The sequence below is a fragment of the Amblyraja radiata genome, chromosome 13 (genome assembly GCF_010909765.2).
Source record: "Amblyraja radiata isolate CabotCenter1 chromosome 13, sAmbRad1.1.pri, whole genome shotgun sequence".
NCBI lineage: Eukaryota > Metazoa > Chordata > Chondrichthyes > Rajiformes > Rajidae > Amblyraja > Amblyraja radiata.
This window is the reverse complement of record NC_045968.1, coordinates 20,935,772-20,961,109: the sequence shown is the minus strand read 5'-3', so window position 1 is coordinate 20,961,109 and position 25,338 is coordinate 20,935,772.

Below are 25,338 nucleotides of genomic sequence, written 5' to 3'. Positions count from 1 at the left end.
AAACCTCACCAATCTACCCATCGCAAATAGGGTGGCACAGTAGCGTAGTGGTGTAGTTACTGCCTTACAGTGCCACGTTTGATGCTGACTATGCTTGCTGTCTGTGTGAAGGTTGCACGTTCTCCCTACGACTGTGTGGGTTTTCTCCAGGTGCCCCAGTTTCCTCCCACATTTCAAAGACCTGCAGTTTTTGTACGTTAAATTGGGTTCTGTAAATTATGCCTAGTGTGTAGGTTGTAAAACTGGGATAACAGAACTAGGATATGGCTGTGGACTCAGTGGGCCGAAGGTTCTGTTTCCACGCTGTATCTCAACACTAAACTAAATACATCTGTCTATGATAGCATTGGTAGGTGACCAGTTCTTCTTCCACCCTCCATGTAAAAAACCTTGCCCCACTCATTTCCCTTAAACGTTTCTTCTCTGAATGTAAACTATGCCATCCAGTCTTTTGCATTTCCATCCTGGGAAAAAATTATTCTGACCATTTACCCTGTCACATCCTTTCTCTAAAGGGGCAATCGGAACTAGCCCTATCCAATATGGCCTATCCAAACCTTCATAATGTTACCACATGACTTCCTGACTCTTATACTCAATGCCCCGACCGATGAAGGTGAGCATACCATAAGCTTCCTTTACCCCAAGATCCCTGTGTACATCAATGCCATTAACTGTAACAGTAGAATTTCTTTCTCCCATCTTAGATCAGAAGGCATGGCTGACTCGGTGTAAAGCCTTTTCTCAACACAGTGCCCACTAATAGGCTCATCTTTCACAATGCTTTGGAAACTCCGAAATTAATTCTACTAGGTTACATAGAATGCATTGACAGTCTTCTTTTGCTTATAATTAAATTTCTTGTCTACACACACTCAGGGCTGATTTAAATGTCAATTGTCTGTAAAATTATTCTTCTGTTTACACCGGTGATAATGAAAGTTTATTGGCTGATATCTACAACATTAGGGGAGTTCCTGTGAACTCTCAACTTGATCATGCTTGTGTTTCAGTGTTTCTATTTAGCTCAACAAACAAGATATCACATTGGGTTGTTGGGAACCAAAAAACGTTCCAGCAACCATGGAAAACGATTATTTTTCACAAAGCAAATTTGAAATTTCACTGACAGCGAAACCAAATGACGGATTCAATCAGAACCCTCTATGATAATTGGAAATACCTACCTTGACTAACAGATATCAGGCACTGACATTCTAAAGATGATAGTGTCCAGAACCAATAAAGGCTGTTTTACTAAAAATCCAAGTCTCAATGTTAACTTTCCAGGGGAGTTTTATAAAATGTGCAAGGTAGAGTGCTAGAGTCCTGGGGTCATACGGCACAGAAGTGGTTCCTTAGCACACCATGTTCATGCTGAACTTTCTGCCCATCATCAGTAATCGCATTTGCCCGCACTAAGTACATATCCTTCTATTGCCTCAGAGTCATGGAGTCATATAGCATTGAAACATGCCCTTTGCCCCAACGTGCCCATGCTGACCAACATGCCCCATGTTACACTAGTCCCACCTGCCTGCGTTTGACCCATATCCTTCTAAACCAATCCTATCCATATACCTGTCCAATTTTATTTTTAAACGCTGTGATAATACCTGGCTCAACTACCTCCTCTGGCAGCTCATTCCATACAGCCACCACCCTTTGTGTAAAACAAGTTGCCCCTCAGCTTCCAATGAAACCTTTGCCTCCCTCACCTTAAACCTATGTCTTCTGGTTCTTGATTCACTCCTATGGGTAAAATACTCTGTGTACTTACCCTATCTAATCCTTGCCTATTTAAATATCTGTCTAAATGTCTCTTAAACATAATGTTTGCATCTGATTCCAACATATGTATCCTCTGGCAGTGAGTTACAGATATAGATACAGCTCTCTGCGTACAAAACATATCCTTCAAACCCCCTTTAAAACCCTTTAATACCTCCACCATAAGGAAAAAAAGTGATTGTCTATCTACCTCCTTACAAACTTCTATGGGGTCACCCATCAGTCTCCTTCGCTCCAAGGTAATCAATCCTAGCCTATTCCGTCTCTCCGCGTAACAAGTTTTTAGTTTAGAGATACAGCGCAGAAACAGGCCCTTCGGCCCACAGAGTCCGCACCGACCAGCGATCCCCGCACATGTAACACTACCCCACTCACGCTAAGGACAATTTTACATTTACACCAAGCCAATTAACCTGCAAACCTGTATGTCTTTGATGTGTGGGACGAAACCAAAGATCTCGGAGAAAACTCCCGCTGGTCACGGGGAGAGAGTACAAACTCCGTACAGGCAACACCCATAGTCAGGATCGAACCCAGGTCTCTGGCACTTTTAGGTAGTAGCTCTGCCACTACGCTCCGTGCCGTCTTATCTCCTCCAATCCAAACAAAATTGAAGAAATGTGATCAAACGGAACAATCATCTGCATGGTAAGAAAAAACAATTATTGTGCAATATGGGAAGCATGTCAATTATTTAAGTGAAATAGATAGAAATATCAAAAACTATTTCCATCGTCATTTAACGTAGAATCACTGCAAAATCCTCAGTCGTGTAAAGACGTCAATTCTGCAGAGATTAATTGGACTGTGTGAATTCAATGGCAGTCTATGGGATGGGATGAGGAAGTAAAACTGATTACAGCCTGGATTCCAGAAAGTTGAGCCACAGAAATTATGTTTAAAAAAAACACCCACACAAGAGCTAGATGCAAATATTACAAAAAGGGAGATAAACAACAGCTACACATGGTTATTTCTGCAGAGTGATACAGAGTGTACAGGTAGATTGGTTGTATGTTTATGAGTGTGTCTACCGATCATAAAAGATTGTGAAAGGTGTTGTGGCCATTACGGAGATTTGGTTGTGAGAGGAACAGGACTAGCAGCTCAACGTTCCAGGAATTCAATGTTTTAGACACATTGAACGATATTGAAAATTAATGGACCGCAACTAATTATCTTGCCTTAAATGTTCTTAAGTTCAAAGCAGTTTCCTCTGATTGTCCACATTATGGTAATTCAGTCTGGCCCTTTTTGTCTGAGGCAGGTGAAACGTAAATTGGCATCATCTTTGTAGACTGTGAACAATCTTCAGCCAGTTGTAATCTGATAGGACAAAAAGACTACTGCTCAGCACAAACATTGTTGTGAATGGATAAGGTATAAACATTATTTCTTTAAAATTATGTATGGGATTAATCAAAAACACAATTTATCAAACACCGTGATTTTGATGAACTATTTAATTAAAAATGAAAGATATTAAAATGCCACTATATTGGCCTTCATGGAGTTGGGACATAAAAAGTTGGTTGCCTAGCAAAAAATATTCAGGAGGCAAAGCTACATCTGTGGAAATAAAACCTGAGGTATGTGGTCAGGTTGATGGCCTTTCGTTAAAACGCGTTTAAGAGTTGGAAATATAATAATGAGTTATGCAGCTGTAGGAAGCAAAACGTCCCACTTATTGCTTGTGATATGACTTAAAGCTTTAGCCCTAAAATGTAGCTCCGTCTTGTTTATCCAATACAATCCTAGTTATTTTACTAGAAACCACATTCAGAAATAGGCTTCAGTGAGAAACCATTCACGGTCATGAGATCAGAGGATTAAATTACATTCTTGAAGGCTGTGATTTGCTTTAAATTTATATTTGATTCCAGGCATCTTGAGAGAAATTTAAAGCTTTACTATTTAATCTTTTCTATCCACGATCCCACAAGCTCCCGACTTTTGTATTGCAAAAAAGTGCAGTCAAATGAATCATTTTAAATATTCATTGAAGGTAAGGTTATCCTAGAGTTTAGTTTTACTTGAAGCAAGATTTATTGCTTTGACTTTCTTAAGAATCCCTCCTCGCGGCAGTGAATTTTGAAGTGAAGCCTCCCATGGTCCTCACACACATAATTTGTAAATTGAGCATTTCATGATCTCAGAATATAAAGCATTCATGAACGTTTGCCTCAGTTTATGTTATTGACTGCATTGTAACCTTGGCAGTGCAATGGGAAGAGTATATGAAAAACAAACCAAGATACGCTCAGAAGAAATATTCCTGAATACATTTTGCAAAGCATTCACGAGGACCTAGGATTTATATCTTTCATTGGACTATTGACTGCTCATATGTGAACCTTTTATGTGGGATACTGACTTCTCAGTTAGAAATATTTGGCTTAATTTAATTTCTGACTGGGATGGAAGTCTGTTTTGGGGGAAATATGATGTTAGTGAAGAGGGCTGGGGTTGGTAATGATCACCTCCTTTCTGGAAATGTATGCTGGGGAATGCCTCCATAACTGTCTGCAATGCCATTTCACCTGTATGACATGCTTATGGTGGCTTAAATGGTGAATATTGAGTGAAGGATATCTGTTCAGCTGGAAATGTGCAGCCAGTCTTGGGTAGACAAGAAGGCAGTACACTGTTGTAAATTTCATGCAAGGTATTGGATTATTTTGAATTCAAGTAGGAAGAAATCCCAAATGACCAAGAAGACTTGCTACTCTGCTGGGACAGGATTGGACGGAAACTCGCAGAATATAAATATGCATTTCCCGAATTCACTTTTAATAACATTGCAGGGAAAAAGAAGCTGCCACTCTGTCTCCCTCTGAGTGGAATTGTGGTTTTATCGATGCATGTGTTTTTTCAAATTTGTCAAGTTTCTTATTAAAAAAGGAGACAAAAATAAATCTTTTTTTTTTAACTCCTGAAGCAGATGCGCACTGAAGCTTGATATGCAGACTGGCCAAGCTCTGAGTCTGTGCTTGATATGCAGACTGGCCAAGCTCTGAGCCCGTGACATTGGAAACACAAGGAATTTCAGTTGCTGGTGTATGGAAAAAGATGGAGTAACTCAGTGGGTCAGGCAGCATCTCTGGTGAATATGGATAGGTGATCTTTCAGGTCGGGGCTCTTATTCAGACTAATTGAAGTTGGATGGAGCAAGCTGGAAGAGAGGTGGGGGGTGGGACAAAGCTTGGAAAGTGGCATGTAGATCCAGGTGAGGTGGGAGGTGGGGGGGGGGGTTGATTGGCAGATGGGTGGAGAAAGGCCAGACTAGTATATGACAAAATGCCTTTCCCATTGTACATGTGTACATCCCACCTAATGTGCTGCAAACGACTCATTGAACCGAGCACTTTGGCCAGTTTTAACCCTTTTACAATTTGTCTCTGCTTTGTTGTTACCTTCTCCCGACTAACAATGATCGATTCTCCATTTTCCTTGATCTCCATTCCCTTTGTCCTGTTTTCACGCCTTACACTTCCTTATCTGTGCTTCCTTATCTGTGCACCACCCACTCCCCTGACATCAGTCTGAAGAAGGGCCTCGACCCGAAACGTCACCCATTCCTTCTCTCCAGAGATGCTGTCGGTGCCGTTGAGTTACTCCAGCAGTTTGAGTCTAAACCAGGATCTGCAGTTCCTTCCTACACATTTAACCCCTTTACATTCTCGTGTTTAAGAAGGAACTGCAGATGCTGGAAAATCGAAGGTAGACAAAAGTGGTGGAGAAACTCAGCGGTTGCAGCAGCATCTATGGAGCGAAGGAAATAGGCAATGTTTCGGGCCAAAACCCTTCTTCAGACTGATGTAGGGTGGGGGGGAGAGGGAGGGCGGGGAGAAGAAAGGAGATAGGAAGAGGAGGAGCCCGAGGGCTGAGGGAGAGCTGAAAAGGGGAGGAGACAGCAAGGGCTACCAGAAACTGGAGGTCAATGTTTATGCTGCTAGGGTGCAAACGGCCCAAGCAAATATGAGGTGCTGCTCCTTCAATTTCCAGTGGTGCTCACGCTGGCCATGGAGGAGGCTCAGGACAGAAAGATTTAACCAACCTGATCTCCCTGTGGCTCAGCACTTCAACTCCCCCTCCCATTCCGAATCCGACCTTTCTGTCCTGGGCCTCCTCCATGGCCAGAGTGAGCACCACCGGAAATTGGAGGAGCAGCACCTCATATTCCGCTTGGGCAGTTTGCACCCTAGCGGCATAAACATTGACATCTCCAATTTCCGGTAGCCCTTGCTGTCTCCTCCCCTTCTCAGCTCTCCCTCAGCCCACGGGCTCCTCCTCTTCCTTTCTCCTTCCCGCCCCTCCCACCCTACATCAGTCTGAAGAAGGGTTTCGGCCCGAAACGTTGCCTATTTCCTTCGCTCCATAGATGCTGCTGCACCCACAGAGTTTCTCCAGCACTTTTGTCTACCCTTTACATTCTCTCTTGTTCTTCTTCAGGTTAAACCCTCTCTTTACGTAATTATATTGATCAACATTGGCTCAGATCATATATTTGTTCAACCTTGCCCTTTTTCAACCATTCTTTATTATGTGGCCGGGATTGTGCTATTGTTGGTGTTATTTCTCTGCTATTCTAAATGACCATCAGATGTGTTCAGTAATCTCAGCACCTGCCCAAAGGCCTGGAATGGGAAACCCAGGTTAATTTGACTACATTCATCAGTGAGCTTACCCTGTTGTCCACAATGGGAAATGGGACATTCAACGAGTGCATTAACAGTTATGGAGACACAAAGAACTGCTGATGCTGGAATCTTGTGTAAAAAGAAAAAGTGCTGGAATAACTCTGCGGGTCAGGCAGCATCTGCAGAAGGAAGTAGACAGGTAGCGCATCATTGTCAACCCATACCTTCCTCAGCTGCTGCCTGACTCACTGAGTTACATAGAAACATAGAAACACAGAAAAATAGGTGCAGGAGTAGGCCATTCGGCCCGTAGTGCCAGCACCGCCATTCAATATAATCATGGCTGATCATCTAAAATCAGTACCCCCTGTTCCTACTTTTTCCCCATATCCCTTGATTCCTTTAGGACTATCGCCCCATAGATCTGTTGTGCCAGTGCATTGAGCAAGTCAAAGACTGGATGTGCCAAAATTTTCTCCAACTAAATAAGGACAAAACGGAGATAATTGTTTTTGGTGCTAAAAAAGAAAGGCTTAAAGTAACCCAACACCTTCACTCTCTGTCCCTGAAAACTTCAAACAAAGCCAGAAATCTTGGGGTCATTATGGATTCAGATTTAAATTTCGACAGTCTCATCAAATCAGTAACAAAATCGGCCTACTATCACCTCAAAAACATAGCAAGATTAAGAGGATTCATGTCAGCTCAAGACTTAGAAAAACGTGTACATGCCTTTATTACTAGTAGGCTAGATTATTGTAACGGTCTCCTTGCAGGTCTTCCGAAAAAAACTGTCAGGCAGCTACAGCTTGTTCAGAACGCTGTTGCTAGAGTTCTAACAAAGACCAAAACATTTGAACATATTACACCAATTCTTAAATCCTTACATTGGCTCCCTGTATGTCAGAGAATTGATTTTAAAATCCTGCTGCTCACCTATAAATCACTACATGGTTTAGGGCCAAAGTATATCACTGACATGCTTCCACTATATAAGCCTTCTAGACCGCTAAGATCTTCTGAAACCAATCTGCTAGTGATTCCCAGAGTAAATACAAAACATGGGAAAGCAGGATTTAGTTACTATGCAACAAATAGCTGGAATAAACTTCCTGAAGATTTAAGACTTGCCTCAACTTTGACCACTTTTAAAACAAGACTGAAAACTTTTATGTTTACTTTAGCTTTCAGCTAAATCTTAATTACATTGCACTTTTAACTTTTGCACTTTTTATAATGCATTTTTAATTTTGCTTTTCTTTTCTTTTAGTTCTTCTATTTTATTTCATTTTATTATTTCATTTATTGTATGACATGTTTTTATGTGAAGCACTTTGAGTCTGCCTCGTGTATGAAATGTGCTATATAAATAAAGTTGCCTTGCCTTGCCTTGCCTTGCCTTGCCTTTAGCCCTAAGAGCTAAATCTTACTCCAGCACTTTGCGTTTTACACCCTGATAAGAGAAGGGAGAAGTGGGAGAGACTGAGATGTGAGCGGTCTTTCATTATGTTTGTTGCTTTTCCAAGGCTGTGTGAACTAGAAAATGTCAATGTCTTGTCCAGCTTCAGTTGTTGCCACATAATCTAAGGTTTACAGAGAAATTTAATAATATCCAAAATATTAGCTTCTCACAAGAAGAACATCATTCTTGAGAAAGTAGTCATAAACATAAATAAAAACAAATCTCAGAAATTAAGAGATCTAATTCTTTAACTTTTAGGAAGGAACTGCAGATGCTGAAAAATCGAAGGTAGACAAAAATGCTGGAGAAACTCAGCGGGTGAGGCAGCATCTATGGAGCAAAGGAAATAGGCGACATTTCGGGTTGAGACCCTTCTTCAGACTGATGTGGGGGTGGGGGAAGAAGAAGGGAAGAGGCGGAGACAGTGAGCTGTGGGATAGTTGGGAAGGGGAGGGGAAAGAAGGAGAAGGACAACCTAAAATTGGATATCAATGTTCATACCGCTGGGGTGTAAATTACCCAAGCGAAATATGAGGCGTTGCTCCTCCAATTTACGGCCAATCACTCTGGCCATGGAGGAGGCCCAGGACAGTGAGGTCAGATTCAGAATGGGAGGGGGAGTTGAACTGCTGAGCCACCGGTTGATCAGGTTGGTTATTGCGGAGGTGTTCGGCGAAGCGATCGCTAAGCCAACGCTTGGTCTCACCAATGTAGAGCAGCTGACGCATAGAGCAGCAGATGCAATAGATGAGGTTGGAGGAGGTGCAGGTGAACCTCTGCCTCACCTGGAAAGACTGCTTGGGTCCTTGGATGGAGTCAAGGGGGGAGGTAAAGCGACAAGTGTAGCATTTCATGTGGTTGCAAAGGAAAGTGCCAGGAGAGGGGGTGGTTTGGGTGGGAAGGGACCAATTGACCAGGGAGTTACGGAGGGAGCGGTCTCTGCGGAAAGCCGAACGGGGAGGAGATGGGAAGATGTGGCCAGTGGTGGGATCCCGTTGGAGGTGGCAAAAGTTTCGGAGGATTATTTGTTGTGTGTGACGGCTGGTAAGGTAGAAGGTGAGGACAAAGGGGACTTCAACTCCCCCTCCCGTGCCAAATCCAACCTTTTTGTCCTGGGCCTCCTCCGTGGCCAGAGTGAATCCACCTGGTGGAAGTTAGAGGCTGTTTTATATTCTGGGTCTTGGTTGTTATCACATCCATTTATAACCAGTCACCTTAAAAATGAATCCAGTGTCATTTGTCTGTTCAGAAGAAAAGTGAAGCAGGTCTTATGGAGAACAAGGAACAAGTCAGGTATTTCCATTTCAGTGAGTTTCATAGAATTGTGGGAAGTTTGGACTTAAACCAATAAGTTTTTGATGAATGTATGAAGGGACAGGCCCATGTAATTTGAGATGTCTGATGATATTGCTACAGACATAATCAAATTTGTTTCATATTGTAGAACTCAGTCCTATCGCTATTCAATGGAAAAATCTCCCGGTTGCATACATAGGCTCTCCTATATGAAATTACTAAAATGCAGCCGGCAGCTAAATTAGATTTCGATGGCTAATCCAACGTGTTGATGAGTGTGAAACCTTAAACTGTGGATAGTTCAATTATATTATATTCCTGTCCCTCTTTGATGAGCACTTAGAGTAGATGTCTTTTCCCATTAATTGCACAGTTTGTAACCAGAAGCCAGCGTATTAATGTTGTTATATTGATGTAATACAGCTGCAGTCTTTGTTCTTCGCCCTGTTTACCTTTTTTTTGGTTCACTGTGTACACATATTGAAAAAATGTTATCATATTAGATGTCTTTGAATATGTTTTTTCCAGTGCCTGAAAACAGTGGAGTAGTTGATATCCTTTTACCTCCCCTTTCTCCCAGAATACAAAAGTCAGGCCAGAATATTTGCTGATATGTTTCATTTCTTCTATTGTTTTAGATAGTATACTCTCATACGGTCCTTAAATTTATATTTTTAATTTCCAAATAAATAAAACCTTACATAGCATTACAAAAACCTGCAAATACCTGGAATTTCAGCATTCCTGTCCCTTTGGAATCAAGACTTCCCAGCAATATGATAATACAATTAGAGTTATACAGTGTTTCCATGTGGAAACATGCCCTTTGGCCCAACTTGCCCATGTCACTAAAGATGCCCCATCTACACTAGTCCCACCTTCGCATGTTTTGGCAATATCCCCCTAAACCTTTCCTATCCATGTACCTGTCCAAATGTATTTTAAATGTTGTTATTGTACCTGCCTCAGTTACCTCCTCTGGCAGCTCATTCCATAAACCCACCCCTCAGGTTCCACTTATCTTTTTTACCTCTCACCTTAAACCTATATCCATAGGATCTTGATTACCCTACTCTGGGTAAATGATTCTACACATCCACTCCATCGATTCCCCTCATGATCTTATACACCTCTGTAGGATCACCCCTAAGCCTCCTGTGCTGCAAGGAATAAAGTCTGCAGAGATTGGAGTAATGCAGAGGATTACACAACAGCTTCTTAAATTAGTATTTCCTTCCAATTATATGCTCAAGGAAAGTTACATTCACTTGGCTGTTTGGCAACTGCACATTAAAGGAACCAAGAGATACTGTATCTGGAGGAAATTGACATTGAAATAGAAGTTCATGACTTGATGAATGGTGGAGCAGACAAAAAATGCCATGTAATGCAAAGGAATACAGAACAGCTTCTTAAATTAAATATAAAACCTCATGGCATTCAATACTAATACATATTGACTTGGTAATAGCATTGTGTGAAGTATGATATTATTAACACAACCTAATAACTTCATAGTTTTTAATCTGAAATTCTGAGCTATTGCCTTTGGAATCTGAATACTATCAAATACATTATTTACTTACTTATTATGACACAGAAGAAGGTAATTTGGCCCATTGGGTACATGTTGGATCCCAGCAGAGCAATCTTACTGGTCCTGTTTCTTGTCTTGTTATATGCCCAATGCTCACTCCAATTTCTTACGCACCACTCCTCTCTCTTACATTCCAGTCATGGTTGTATCATGGCTTCTGATACTGATGTCCAATCTGCTGCCTGTTGCCTGATGTTCAGCCATAATCCTATCCTTAAACATGGTGTATAGACAACTCAAAGTGACCAATGTAAAATAATGATTAATATAGTATCTATGGCTTCATTCTCATCTTTTGTAAAAATCGTCATGTCAAATTCCTTGCTCTGATAATAATTTAATAAATATTTCATGTTCCATCAATTTGAGGACTTTAGCCGATGTGTGGTAAAAATCACAAAATTCTGATAGTTGCTAAAATTATATTTTAAAGTTTGTGTTTTCAGTTTCAGGTATTGTTTTGCATCAACTATGACAATTACAAGATTATCTTTCAAAAGAATAAAACAGAAACGCAGTTCATCTAAAATTTGCACTAATATTCATGTCAGGTTTTACAACAAACCTTTAGAAATGACTGCTTCAATTTCCTTTACACAGTTTTGTGTATTTTTAGGCTTTTTTTAAGTACTCTCACCTAAAATCCTTCAGTGTTGCTTTTGACAGCTTAATTGGGATTTATGAACTCCCATCAACCATTTCATCTACAAGTAAAATAGATTATGTCAGGGATGAAATAGATTTTATGTTCTTCGTAATAAAAATATTGCATATGAATGAGTAATTATGAAGGTAGTATGTGAATTTATAAGTATTTATAAGTTAATTCTCTGTCTTAATATATAATTAAATCACTTTAGATTTGTGTGGATTTTTGTCAAAAGCAAAAATATCAATGCAGATATTGACAGCCTATAATGAAAAAGCAGAAAAACAGTTCGAATGAAGAGTCATTGACCTGAAACAGTATCTGTGTTTCTCTCTCATAGAGTCATAGAATCATAGAGTGATACAGTGTGGAAACAGGTCCTTCATCCCAACTTGCCAATATCAGCCAACATGTCCCGGCTACACTAGTCCCACCTGCCAGCATTTGGTTCATATCCCTCAAAACATGTCCTATCCAAGTTCAAGTTCAAGTTCAAATGTATTTGTCACATGCTCCATAAGGTGCAGTGAAATGTAATTTACCATGCAGCGTTACAATTGAAAAAGGACACAATGCACAACATAATTCAACACAGACATCCACCACAGCATTCTTCACTGTCCTCCTCCTCCTCCTCCTCCCTTGTTTACCCGTGCTCGGGGCCCTGACCCTCCGTAGTCGCCGCTACGGACGGCCCAATGTTCAAGCCCTCTGGTGGGGATGGTCGGAACGCCGACATCGGGACAGGTCGAGCACACCCCGTGGCCCGCAGCTCCCAATCGGCCACCTCCTTGCCAGAGACCGTGGCTTCCAGATGTTGTAGGCCGCAGGCGGTTGGAGCTCTTCACCGGCGACCCCCGGCGAGGGATCGCCCGCACCATGATGGTAAGTAAAGTCTGCTCCACCACTGCCGCCAGGAGACCAAGGCTCCAAGATGTTGTAGACCGCAGGCCAGTTGTCGGAGCGCATCTCCGGCGACCCCCGACAAGGGGGTCCGCGAAGTTACAGTCCCCGCTGCCCCGCCGCTGAAGCTCTGGGCTCGAATCCGGGAAAGGCCGCACCAAACCAGCTGTAAGACCATGAGGAGGGGGGCGATGAAGCAACAAGGAAGAAAGTTGCCTCTCCTTCGTGGTTGGTGCCCGAAAACGGTTTCCCCCTATTCTCACCCGCCACCTCGCACGCAAGACATACAGAGAAACACTAAAACATACTTTTGGACAAAATAAAATAAACAAAAAAAGTCGAAACAATGAACCCACTGCAGGCGAGGCAGCCGACTCACAGCGCCGCCGGAACCGGAATCACATACCCGTCTAACTGCTTCTTAAATGTTGGGATAGTCCCTGCCTCAACTACCCCCTCTGGCAGTTTGTTCCATACATCCACCACCCTTTGTGTGAGAATCTTCTCTGTACCCTTTCCAGCTTGACAATATCTTTCCTATAACATGGCACCCAGAACTGAACACAATACTTTAAATGTGGCCTCACCAACGTCCTAGACAACTGCAACATGACCTCCCTACTTCTATACACAATACTCTGGCTGATGAAGGCCATAGTGCCAAAGGCCTCTGTATATATGTCATTCTCTGAAACCACAGCAGAATATAGTTTCTGTTATCTATTGATTATCCATATTGGCTCAGCATATTGGTTTATATTTGTAGGCTCTCTGAGGTAAGTGAACTCCACAGACATTAAGCTTGGATTTTTTGCTGGTGATTCATCACGTGGCTCCAGTCACACCAGAAGATGTTGCGACACACAATAAAATACTGTGCACTAAGACTCCAAGTAAGCCATCAACGTGGCCTGGATAGAATGAATATGGAGAGGATGTTTCCTTTAGGAGAGTCTAGGATCAGAGGCCATCAACAAACATGGGTACAATATTTAAATGCTGTATTGAATATTAAGTGATCTCTTCTTGAATTTGATGCTATTATGACATTCAACGAGCTGATAAATCCTAAGTAAACCATAGTAAAAAGTAGATAAACAGCTCTGATTTTATCATACGTTAAGAAAACCATTTAAGTTCTGATTCATAAAAGTCAAATGAATTTAACAAAAATACGCATCAATTAAACTTTGAAAGCCATAAAACTTATTATTAGCTGTGCTTTATTATGAATATAAAATATAAACATTTGAAACATCGACACCAACTGAAGGAGTTTAAATGGTGTCGATTTGTTGTGCATTTGCCATTGACAGTTTTAATGAAAATACAAATGGCCTCCTATAACTGGGACCGCTCAGCAGTTTTTTAACTGAGTGCAATTAATATAAACATAAAATATTGGCAGCAATCCCCCTTGCTTTATTGATTGGAAAAACTGTTCTAATGTTGTGCTCTATATGAATTACCTATTAGAAGATAGAAGCGTCAAGATACTATTCCAAGTCCGATGTATTTATTTTAAGTTTCTGTCAACCTATATTTTTCCTACACAATCGAGAGGGTTAATGTGTCTCACCCTTTCCATCGTTGGACATGCAAGCGTATAACGTATCCATGTTTCAAAATGATATCTTTCCTTAAAAGGAATAAATAAAAAGGCATAACTCAGTTGAAATTTATAGGCTACTTTATTTAAAATTTGAAGACAGCGTGTATAAAAGAGAGATAAATACATGACATGAGATAAAACATGACAGGTAGCACTTACACAACTATTTAGACGGGTGTAACAATTACATTCTGTACAAAATATATTGAGGTGGGAAAACACAATGAAGTTTATCATCATTCAAAATTTGATTCAATTAATAAAAATTAAACGATTTTAACAAAAATAAATGCATTAATTAAATATTCAAAGCGAAACAATTATTATTTGTTGAGTTTTATTTGTGCATATGAAACATGAACATTTGAAATATTGACCATTTCATTTAAGGGAGAAAATTAGGGAACAAAAGATAGAGGGAGAGAGAGAGAAGGAGATAAGAATCACCGACAATGGGAAACTAAGATGCCTCTCTTCATTATAATTTGAACAAGTTTTCAAAAGCAAGGATGAGCCTTGAATACAAATATCATAATTATTACACGGCTGTCATGTACTTTGTTAATGATCACAAGATGTAATCATCCTAATTACGAAAGCTTGTGCGAGACAGAGAGGGAGAGACAAATGCTGAGGCACTATTGTAAAAATCATTGCAGGAACCCCAACATTGCTTATAATTTGATCCCGAAAGGAATTTGATTGAGAACAGACTTGCTGGGATTGCTTCCAATATCGTTATTCCCAGCATTGAATTGTTTCCTTTACTTTTGGTTCAAGATGAAATTTATAATGAGAAAGCTGAACAGTCAGTTCACAGAACAGAAAATAGACGCTGGTTTCAGAAAGAGGTCTGTAAGTCGGACGTGAGAAGCAAAAGGCAGTTAATAAAACCTCTTAGGAAATTGATGGCAGCACATACTGCAGCAAACAGAACAAAAGTGTTGCATTAACTGGAAAGTAAAATAAAACCCTCCAGCAAAGAACTGGCATTGCCATGAAGCATGATGATGTGCGAAGAGCATTTCACCAGCAGGTCTCTTCTACATGTTTTGGCCCATTGTTGCTTCAAAAAACGACACAAAATTTAACTTTCACATCATATCACATGACCAACATAAACTGTTGAAAGAACAGTAAATCAATTATTAAGTCTGCAAAATGATTAGAACATTCTAGAGATCCATTTACTGTACATTGAATTAATGGTCACGATTATTTTGGTCTCAAAATGAGTTTGATTGAGAACAGACTTACTGGGATTGCTTCTGGTGTGGTTATTCCCATCTTTGAATTATTTCCTTTTCTTTTTGAGCACCTTATAACTTTCAACGTATAAAGGTCATACGATAATGGGATTGTAGATTCAAGGTCTAAGTTTTAAACATTGTTGGGTCATTTTCAATAAATAAATGTTATTTTAATTTTATTGCTTCTATCAAAGATACTGTATGCGATTAGATTAAAATCAGTTGTTTATTACATCACTGAATCACTATTTATTAAATACCGTCCAGGCATCAGAATATATATGCAGCTTTACAAACAATGCTGTTTTGTCACCGTTGAGATGCTGGGTTTGGAAAACCCAATTGTACCCAAAACAAAATCTTTTGAAGAAAGTCCCTGGGTGGCTCAGGGTGCAGATGGCAGAGCTCATGCTTCGCAGTGCCAGAGACCCGAGTTCGATCTTGACCTCAGGCACTGTCTGCGTGCAGTTCGGGTGCCCTAGCTTCCTCCCAAATCCCAAAGACGTGCGGGTCTGTAATTTCCTTTGCCACAGAAAATAGTCCTCCATGTGTAGGGAGTGGATGCAAAAGTGGGATAACATGGAACCTGTGTGAATGGGTGATCAGTAGTTGGTGTGGTCTCAGTGGGCCAAAAGGCCTGTTTCCATGCTCTATCTTTCAATTCAATTCAATGAGATAATGACCAAATAATCAAATTTAGTGATCCTTTCTAGGAATCAAATAATTGTCAGGATGTGGAACACAAACTTCCAGTTCTGCGTTGAATAGAGCCGTGGGATTTTTTTTGTGTATTATTTTACGGGTTTCAGTGCAGTGTTTTACCTGACAGGATCTTCAATAACGCACCACCAACTCAATAATGCCCAGAAGTGATAACACGCCCAGGTCTGTGGAATAATACTTCAACTAACAAATTGCATTACTCTTTCTTTCTTTACCTATTTCTTTCTTTCAACCAATATTAACTTCACCCTGTGATTAAATTAGCATCTTATACCTACACAGGAATTATAATAATGTCCATGCACCTTCTGATGAAAAGAAGTGTGTATTCATAAATATAAATTCAGACGCACAAAGAAACCCAGTGTCTGAACAAAATCACTTTAACTACTCTCTGATCACAGTTATTACCTAAAAGCATTACGTCTGAATCCATATCTGTGGAAAAGCAGATCGATGTGTATAATCAGATTTAATATCTCTAATCAACTTGAACTTGGATCTTTAAACTCAAAACTGAGCAGCAGCAATGTCAGCATTGTTGGAGAAACAGAAAAGGGAAATATCATGGAGACAAATTAATAATCTGAACGATTTGTGAAATGCTGATGGAAATGTTGATAAAGAATAAAATCTCTGAACACAGAAGAGAATGTCCAGGTGCCTAAGATGGTAGGAAGGCAAGGAGGTTGTACAGGACAGTATAGATGAAATGGAGGAAAATAGGGAAGGGAAAGGATGAGTGAAAGGATGAATGAAGGAGACTATGATTTGTTGATATGCAAGGGCTTATAAACGAAACAATAATTTGCGATACCTGATAGGAAACACAGGAGTGATTGGTGCAATGTTGGGGAAGTTGCTGGGAGTGACTCCCTTGTGATTTGCTAACACTTAACCCATGTGCAGCATCATTGGTTAACCAATGTTGCTGGATTTCAGGACTGAGGACATTGACTACAGGACTTGATAGGCCGAATGGCCTAATTCTACTCCTATTCCTTATGACCATAGCATTTTAAGTTTGGCTCAATCTTGCAATTTTACAAGGTATGCTCAAGAGATTGCAAAGGTGTTGCTTCTAATTTGACTGCATTGGGCAGTAAGTGTGGAAAATAAAAGATTCTGCCAGTTTGCAAGTTGAGGTGGGATGAAGTAAAACATAGCATGCTTTCCCTAGAATGGAAATCAAGAGAATATCACCTTCAACCAAAGACTGAATCAGGGAGCAAGACAACTGCCAGGTAACAGCCAGCAAAATAATTTGCCTTCCTTCCTTCCGGTATTTTGTGCGGGAATAGTTGACATTCCAAGAATCTCCTGTTCAAACTGCAGGCAGGAAGAAAGGCAGGTATAAAATTGCTCTCAAGGGGTACAAAGATCTGAATCATTATAGGAATCATTACAGCAAACAACCTGACTATGTCTCACATTTTTTCTTACCAAGCTCAGGGAACTGGTTCTCTGAACATCCCTTTGAAACTGGATCCTTGTCTTTCTCATCTACAGAATACAATCAGTACAAATTAGCAACACTTCCTCCTTGATAATGATCTGTACAGGAGCACCTCAAGGCTGTGTGCTCAGCCCCTGCTCTACTCACTCTGTACCCATAACTATGTAGCCAGACACAATTCCAACTCTATAAATTAGCCAATGACACCACCATTGTTGGATAGATTACGGATAATGAGTCCGAGTGTCGGAGGGAGATCGATAATTTGATTGAATGGTACTAAAACAAAAACCTTTCTTGGGAATGCATATCTCTGGAGATATGTACTGCACCCAATACATTGATGCAACCATAAAGAAATCCCGTCAACACCTCTATTTCCTGAGAAGATTGAAGAGATTCATTACAGTAGAGAGCATATTGACTGTATGCATCCCAACCTGGTTTAGAAACTCGAACACCCAGGAATGAATGAGGATTACAAAAAGTGGTGAACACTGCCTGGTCCATCATGGGTACTGACCTCCCCATCATCAAGGGAATATACAGGAGTTGTCATAAAGGTAGCCAGTAACATCAAGGACCCACACCACCCTGGCCACGCTCTCATTTTACTCCTACCATAGGGAAGAAGGTGTTAGAGTCTGAAAACTATAACATTCAGATTCAGGAACAGCTTCTTTCCAACAACCATCATGAATGAATGATGAATAATTCTATTGGCCAAGTATTCACATACAAGGAATTTGCCTTGGTGCTCCGCACGCAAGTGACAACATGACATACAGTGGCAGTTAGGAATGATACGTAAAACATTAAACATTAATAATAAAACATTATTGATTAAACATGTGAACTAAATAAAATACCAGAGCAAAAAAGGCTACAGATTTTTGGTTATTGAGTAGAGCTACTACTCGTGGATAAAAGCTGATTTTATGTCTGGCTGTGGCAGCTTTGACAGTCGGGAGTCGCCTTCCAGAGGGTAGTGCTTCAAAGAGTTTGTGGCCAGGGTGGGAGGGGTCAGAGATTATCTTACCGTGAACAAGTTTGTCAATGGAGGGACGTTTGCAGCCAATAACCATCTCAGCTGATTCGCTGCAGCCTCCAGGTGTCGTGCTTGGTGGCTGAGCCAAACCAGACCATGATGGAGAAGGTGAGGACAGACTCTACGATGGCCGTGTAGAATTGGACCATCATTGCCTGTGGCAGATTGTGTTTCTTCAGCTGCCGCAGGAAGTACATCCTCTGTTGTGCCCTTTTGACTGTGGAGTCGATGGTAGCCCCCCACTTAAGGTCCTTGGAGATGATGGTTCCCAGGAACTTAAAAGATAACACAGATGTGACTGTGGTGTTGTTGATGGTGAGTGGGGTGAGGGGAGTGGGAGCTCTCCTAAAGTCTACAATCAATTCCACTGTCTTAAGAGCATTGAGCTCTAGGTTGTTGCTACGGCACCAGGACTCCAGCTGTGACACTTCCTGTCTGTAGGCAGATTCCACCCCATCCTGGATCAGTCCAATCAGGGATGTGTCATCCGGAAACTTGAGAAGCTTGACAGAGGAGTCAGTGGAGTTGCAGTCATTGGTGTAGAGAGAGTCGAGGAGAGGGGAGTGTACGCAGCCTTGCGGTGCTCCTATGCTGAGGGTTTGCGGGTCCCAGATGTGCTTTTCCAGCCTCACATGCTGCTTCCTGTCTGTCAGGAAGCTGGCAATCCACCGACAGAGTGGTTCAGGCACAGTCAACTCCGAAAGTTTGGAGTGTAGTAGCTCTGGCACAATGGTGTTGAATGCAGAGCTAAAATGAACAAACAAAATCCTTGCATAGGTCCCCTGGCAGTCTAGGTGCTGCAGGATGAAATGCAGGCCCAGGTTGACTGCATCATCCACAGATCTATTGGCCCAATATGCAAACTGGGCCAGAGGGGGTTTGTGATATTTTTCATCTTGGTCAGCACAAGCCTTTCAAGGGTCTTCATGACTACAGAGGTCAGCGTGACAGGCCTATAGTCATTAAGGATGAAGGTGGGTCCCAGCATCACACAGGAGGGCTGATCACCAACGCAATATTCTACCTCTCCACCAATTCCAATACTGCTCGCCAGTGGGGGGGCTGTCCGTTGCGCTAGTATGGGTGTTGCGGGCTGAAGGTACTGGTTTCCAGAGGGCTAGTATAGACATTGTAGGCCGTATGGATGCTTGGGCAGGCATCCAACTGTTGCAACGATTTTAAAAGCCAAGCCAAGGCAAACAATTGGGCTGCAGACGCCCGACAACCAGAATTCATTTTGTGAACACAAACTTGTTAAAAAGGTGAGGCAAACAATAGGGCTGCAGACACCCGACAACCAAAATATATTTTGTGAACACAAACTTGTTAAAAAGGAGAGGCAAACATTTGGGCTGCAGACACCCGACAACCAAAATTCATTTTGTGAACACAAACTTGTTAAAAAGGGCTGCAGCCACTTTACAGGGGACGCACCGTGGAGTAGACGTGTGTTCAGTGTTATTCGCAGCTCAGAGAGCCGTGATCTTCTCGCTTCCTGGTCTGGCAGAGACTGAGTGAGGCACGACACTTCCTGGTTTTATAGTCCCTCCCCCTGCTGCCAGCGGGGGCAGCAGAGAGAATGGGGAATTTTGTAAAAACATTAATATCTCTCTCATTTTTCATCGACGGAAACAATCCTCCGCACTCATACGGCGGAGGGGGGTTCTGAGCGAGGTGGCCAAAAATGATAGTCATAGATGGCGGCGTTCTCTCGGAAATCGCAGCACAGTCGGCCAAAAGCGGTCAAGATCAGAGATTTAGTAATATAGATAATGGAGAAGTGATACTGTGCAGCACGGAGGGTGTGGGTAATTGGGTATGAAGTGGCGATTGGAGAGGGGTGGTTGGGGAAGAGTCCAGTCTTTTCAGACTGGAGTTTTACTTTAAGTATGTGTGAAATGGTGAATGGGGAGGAGTGGGTGTAGAAGGGCCCAGTCTTTGCAGACTGATGTCAGGCTGTGAGTGGGTGTGAAGTGTTGGTTGGGGTGGGAAAGGATCCAGTCTTTTCAGACTGGAGTCTTGTTTTGGTGTGAAGTGGTGAATGGGGAGGGGGGAGGAGGTACCAGCGTTACGTTTCTACTTGTCAAACCTGCAGTAGAACTCATTCAGGTTGTTGGTCAGCTTATGATTGTCCAAAGAGTAGGGAGCTTTCCTCTTGTAGCTGGTGATTTCTTGCAAGCCCTTCCAAACTGAAGATGAATCACTAACTGAGAACTTGCTCCTCAACTTCTCAGAGTACCTTTCCTTGGCAGCTCTGATTCCTCTTCTCAGCTTGTACTTGGCCTGCCTGTAGAGGTCTGCATCCCCACTCCTGTAGGCCTCCTCTTTAGACTGTTGGAGCTATCTGAGTTCTGCAGTAAACCAGGGCTTGTTGTTGTTGAACCAGATCTGGGTCCTAGTTGGAATTCAACTGTCCTCACAAAAGCTGACATATGATGATACAGTGTCCGTATACTCATCGAGGCTTGTGGTTGCTTCCCTGAACACATTCCAATCCATGCAGACAAGCAGGATTGTAGGTTCTCAATGCCCTCGCTTGTCCACATTTTCGTTGTTCTGACCACAAGCTTTGCAGATTTTAGTTTCTGCCTGTAGGTCGGAATAAGGTGAACTAGACAATGATCAGAGAGACCCAGACCCACCCGGGAAACAGAGCGATATGCGTTCTTAACCATATAACAATTACAGCACGGAAACAGGTCATCTCGGCCCTACAAGTCCGTGCCGAAAAATTATTTTCCCCATGTCCCATCTACCTGCACTCAGACCATAACCCTCCATTCCTTTCCCATCCATATAGCTATCCAATTTATTTTTAAATGATAAAATCGAACCTGCCTCCACCACTTCCACTGGAAGCTCATTCCACACAGCTACCACTCTCTGAGTAAAGAAGTTCCCCCTCATGTTACCCCTAAACTTCTGTCCCTTAATTCTGAAGTCATGTCCTCTTGTTTGAATCTTCCCTACTCTCAATGGGAAAAGCTTGTCCACGTCAACTCTGTCTATCCCTCTCATCATTTTAAAGACCTCTATCAAGTCCCCCCATAACCTTCTGCGCTCCAGAGAATAAAGACCTAACTTATTCAACCTTTCTCTGTAACTTAGTTGCTGAAACCCAGGCAACATTCTAGTAAATCTCCTCTGTACTCTCTCTATTTTGTTGATATCCTTCCTATAATTGGGCGACCAAAATTGTACACCATACTCCAGAATTGGTCTCACCAATGCCTTGTACAATTTTAACATTACATCCCAACTTCTATACTCAATGCTCTGATTTATAAAGGCTAGCATACCAAAAGCTTTCTTTACCACCCTATCTACATGAGATTCCACCTTCGGGGAACTTTGCACAGTTATTCCTAGATCCCTCTGTTCAACTGCATTCCTCAATTAGCTACCATTTACCATGTACGTCCTATTTTGATTTGTCCTGCCAAGATGTAGCACCTCACACTTATCAGCATTAAACTCCATCTGCCATCTTTCAGCCCATTCCTCCAAATGGCCTAAATCTCTCTGTAGACTTTGGAAATCTACTACATTATCCACAACACCACCTATCTTAGTATCTTCTGCATACTTACTAATCCAATTTACCACACCTTCATCCAGATCATTGATGTACATGACAAAAACAACAGTGGACCCAACACGGATCCCTGAGGCACCCCACTAGTCACCTGCCTCCAACCTGACAAACAGCCATCCACCATTACTCTCTGGCGTCTCCCATTCAGCCACTGTTGAATCCATCTTGCTACTCCTGCATTTATACCCAACAATCTTGATTGACGTGTAACAGTGGTCAAGTGTTCTCTCCCCTCTGGTGGAGCAGGTAACCTGAAGTCTGTATTTTGGAAAGTCACGGCTGAGGTTAGCTTTGTTAAAGTCCCCCAAAGCAATGACCATGGAGTCTGGGAAGTCACTCTCTACCCTCATTACCTGGTCAGAGAGTTGCGTTTGTGCCTCACGTATGCAGGCATGGGGGGGATGTAAACTCCAGCGAGAATAAAGGATTTAAATTCCCTCGGGTGTGCAGTTTATAAAGAAAGATTCTAGGTTGGGAGAGCAGAAATTTGACTACCGTGATGTCGCTGCACCAGTCCTGGTTGGTATAGAAGCATATTCGATCTCCTCTTGATTTTCCCGCTGCCTCCACTTCGCGGTCCGCTCTGTGATGTTGGAAGCCAGCCAGTTGCAGCACGCAGTCCGTTGTCGACTCACACAGCCAGGTCTCGGTGAAGTCCAGGGCAGTGGCTCGAGAGAAGTCCTTGTTTGTCCGGCGCAGGAGTTGCTGTTCGTCCACTTTGTTATTGAGAGAACGTACGTTTGCCAGGAATATGCTCGGGAGTGGTGTGCGTGATCCCATCGCCGGAGTGGGGTGAATGCTCCAGAACTCTTCCCACGGGTCCTCCTCCGCCTTAAGACCTTGAACGCAGCCACAGCCCCGCCAACGAGCATGTCCAAATAATCCAGTGAGTGAGAGAAATCCGGAACGATGTTTGGAGGTAATTTATGTCCGATGACACAAACGAACAAACACATACAAAACAGCAAGGAGCAGTACACCGTGGCCGCCATCATCTACACTTACTTCAGCGTTCATGATATTGAACACTATGAACTCCAACTAAACTCCAAACTACAAACTGCCTGGGTTGCATTAGGAACTTTTGGATTTGTTTTATACAAATTATACAGACTACATATATTATTTTTAATTTCCTGAACTTCTTTATTTTATTATTATATTGAGTACTGTGTTTACAAACCTGTTGTGCAGCTGATACAAGGAAGAATTTCATTGTTCCGTTTTGATAATAAAACACTCTTAACTCTTGATCAGCAACATTAATTCTGCTTGTCCCTCCACAGATGCTGCCTGACCTGCTGAATGCTTCTGACATTCTCTGCTTTTATTTCATTAGTTTTGGCATCTGCAACGTACACTTTGGTCCAATTTTAACAATTTGTGGGAGCTGTTGAGAAACCATTGTATGCTCTGAGTAATTTTCCTCTTCACCAAAGTCATTCCGTTTATTACCTTCTACATTACGCTGCTGCCAAAAATGAGAATTTGTCCATCAGATTTTGTGACCAAGTATTTCCTTGGAACATGTTAAAAAGATCGCGTAGGATCTGCCATGTTGAGTTATTGAGGGCATATCTCCAGTGAACCCAAAGAAAGTTTGTAATGATTTCCATGTGAAACTTCAGAAGAAATCTCCAGTTCAGCTTGTTTACAAATTTTAAAAGTTTAAAACATGGTTGTGTATTGAGACAAGAAAAAAAAGCTGGAATGAATTTCCTCAGGTTTCCATTTACAGAAATTATACTTTTTGATCAAATCTATGGAAAATAAATAATTTGTGCTTGCAGTTGCATTTATATCGTCCGGTCGTTATATTAACAATGAATACTGTGGAATTCTTAAATTTAACAAAGCGAAAGCATGTTGTTTTTATCATCTCTCTTTCTCCCTGGGTTTGGCTGTACTTTCTGAAGCATAAAAGTTGCTAATGGTTTCCATGTGGAACATCTACTGAAAAAAAACCTTTAATTCATATTCTAAGTTGCTTCGAAATCATTTAAAAACAGTCCATTTTGTATTGGAAAAAAACATTATAATGATTAAATGCAATACCATTCAAAATGAATGTGAGAATTATTATCTGTGTCCAGATTGGTTCCCAGTGTTTGGGTTTGGACTCCAGTGTTCACCATCCAGGTTGCCATAAGAATAAATTGTAGAGTAGATTTGATCTCTAGATTAATGAGAGCCAGGAATAAATAAAACAGAATAAACAAAATCTATGCAATGAGGGCAGTTACACATGAGAAAACAAAACATATGTTAAAAAGTTGGAAAGTGAACAGGTCAGAATGTGATACTGGAGAGAGAAAGAAAATGAGTCAATATCACAGTTGCAAAATACCATACACCTGTGAAATTGGCTTAGCTTTTATGGTACAATGACACTTTATTCGTCACATGTACAGTGAAATTCATTTTCGTATTCAGTTCAGTCCAAGTATCACTATACATAATATACATTATCTCACCATTACCACAGACTGACTGTGTAGGAATGCCGCAGAGCAATTGTTTAATGACCTTTGCAGGCGCTGATGAAAATTTCAGCAGGGCAAATATAGAAAGGTTTATAATTTCATGGTTATTAAGGGCAGAGCTTCAATCAGGTTAATGGTAAGTCCAGTAGGGATTAATATTGCTGATCACGAGAGCAAGAATACAACATGTCTGCATTCTTTTGGATGCAGCAAAATGTTGTGGGTATTTTACAAATGGACGAGCTCGATAGTCTCTCTCCTATATTTGGAATTCTTTGATTTTGTTGCATTAATTGTGGGGTACAGGTGTCCTTCGTGTGAAGAGTCTTTGAGGCGTTGTTCCGTACTGTGATTTTGTAGCACCAACGCTGGTGAGCTAAGCATTTTCTGTTTGCCTGATGTGGAGAGATGGTTATCTGCTCACATTGGCAGCTCCGTGTCACTTCCTAAACAGCAGGTTTCCGACATCACACAAAAAACCCAACAGACTTGCAATGCTTTTACTGTCTTTGTACGGTGTGCTAAAGGTTTCCTGTTGAAAAGAAAGCTAGATACATCAGGGCTGAGAATTCATACATCACCCTCTGGCTATGACCTTACTGACATGAGCAGACAAGACATACAAAAAGGAAAAATATACAGAAAGAAATCACTTTATTTATCTACCCCCAGGGTGACACTAGGATTACATTTTGTCAGTACATCAGCTTTCCACCTATCTTGTCAAGTATACAGCAGAAACAGGCCTTATCTATAAATTCAACATGGACCAAAAAATGATAGATGCAGCATGGTGGCTTGATATCCCTCGAAATAAAGGAACAACAGGGTTG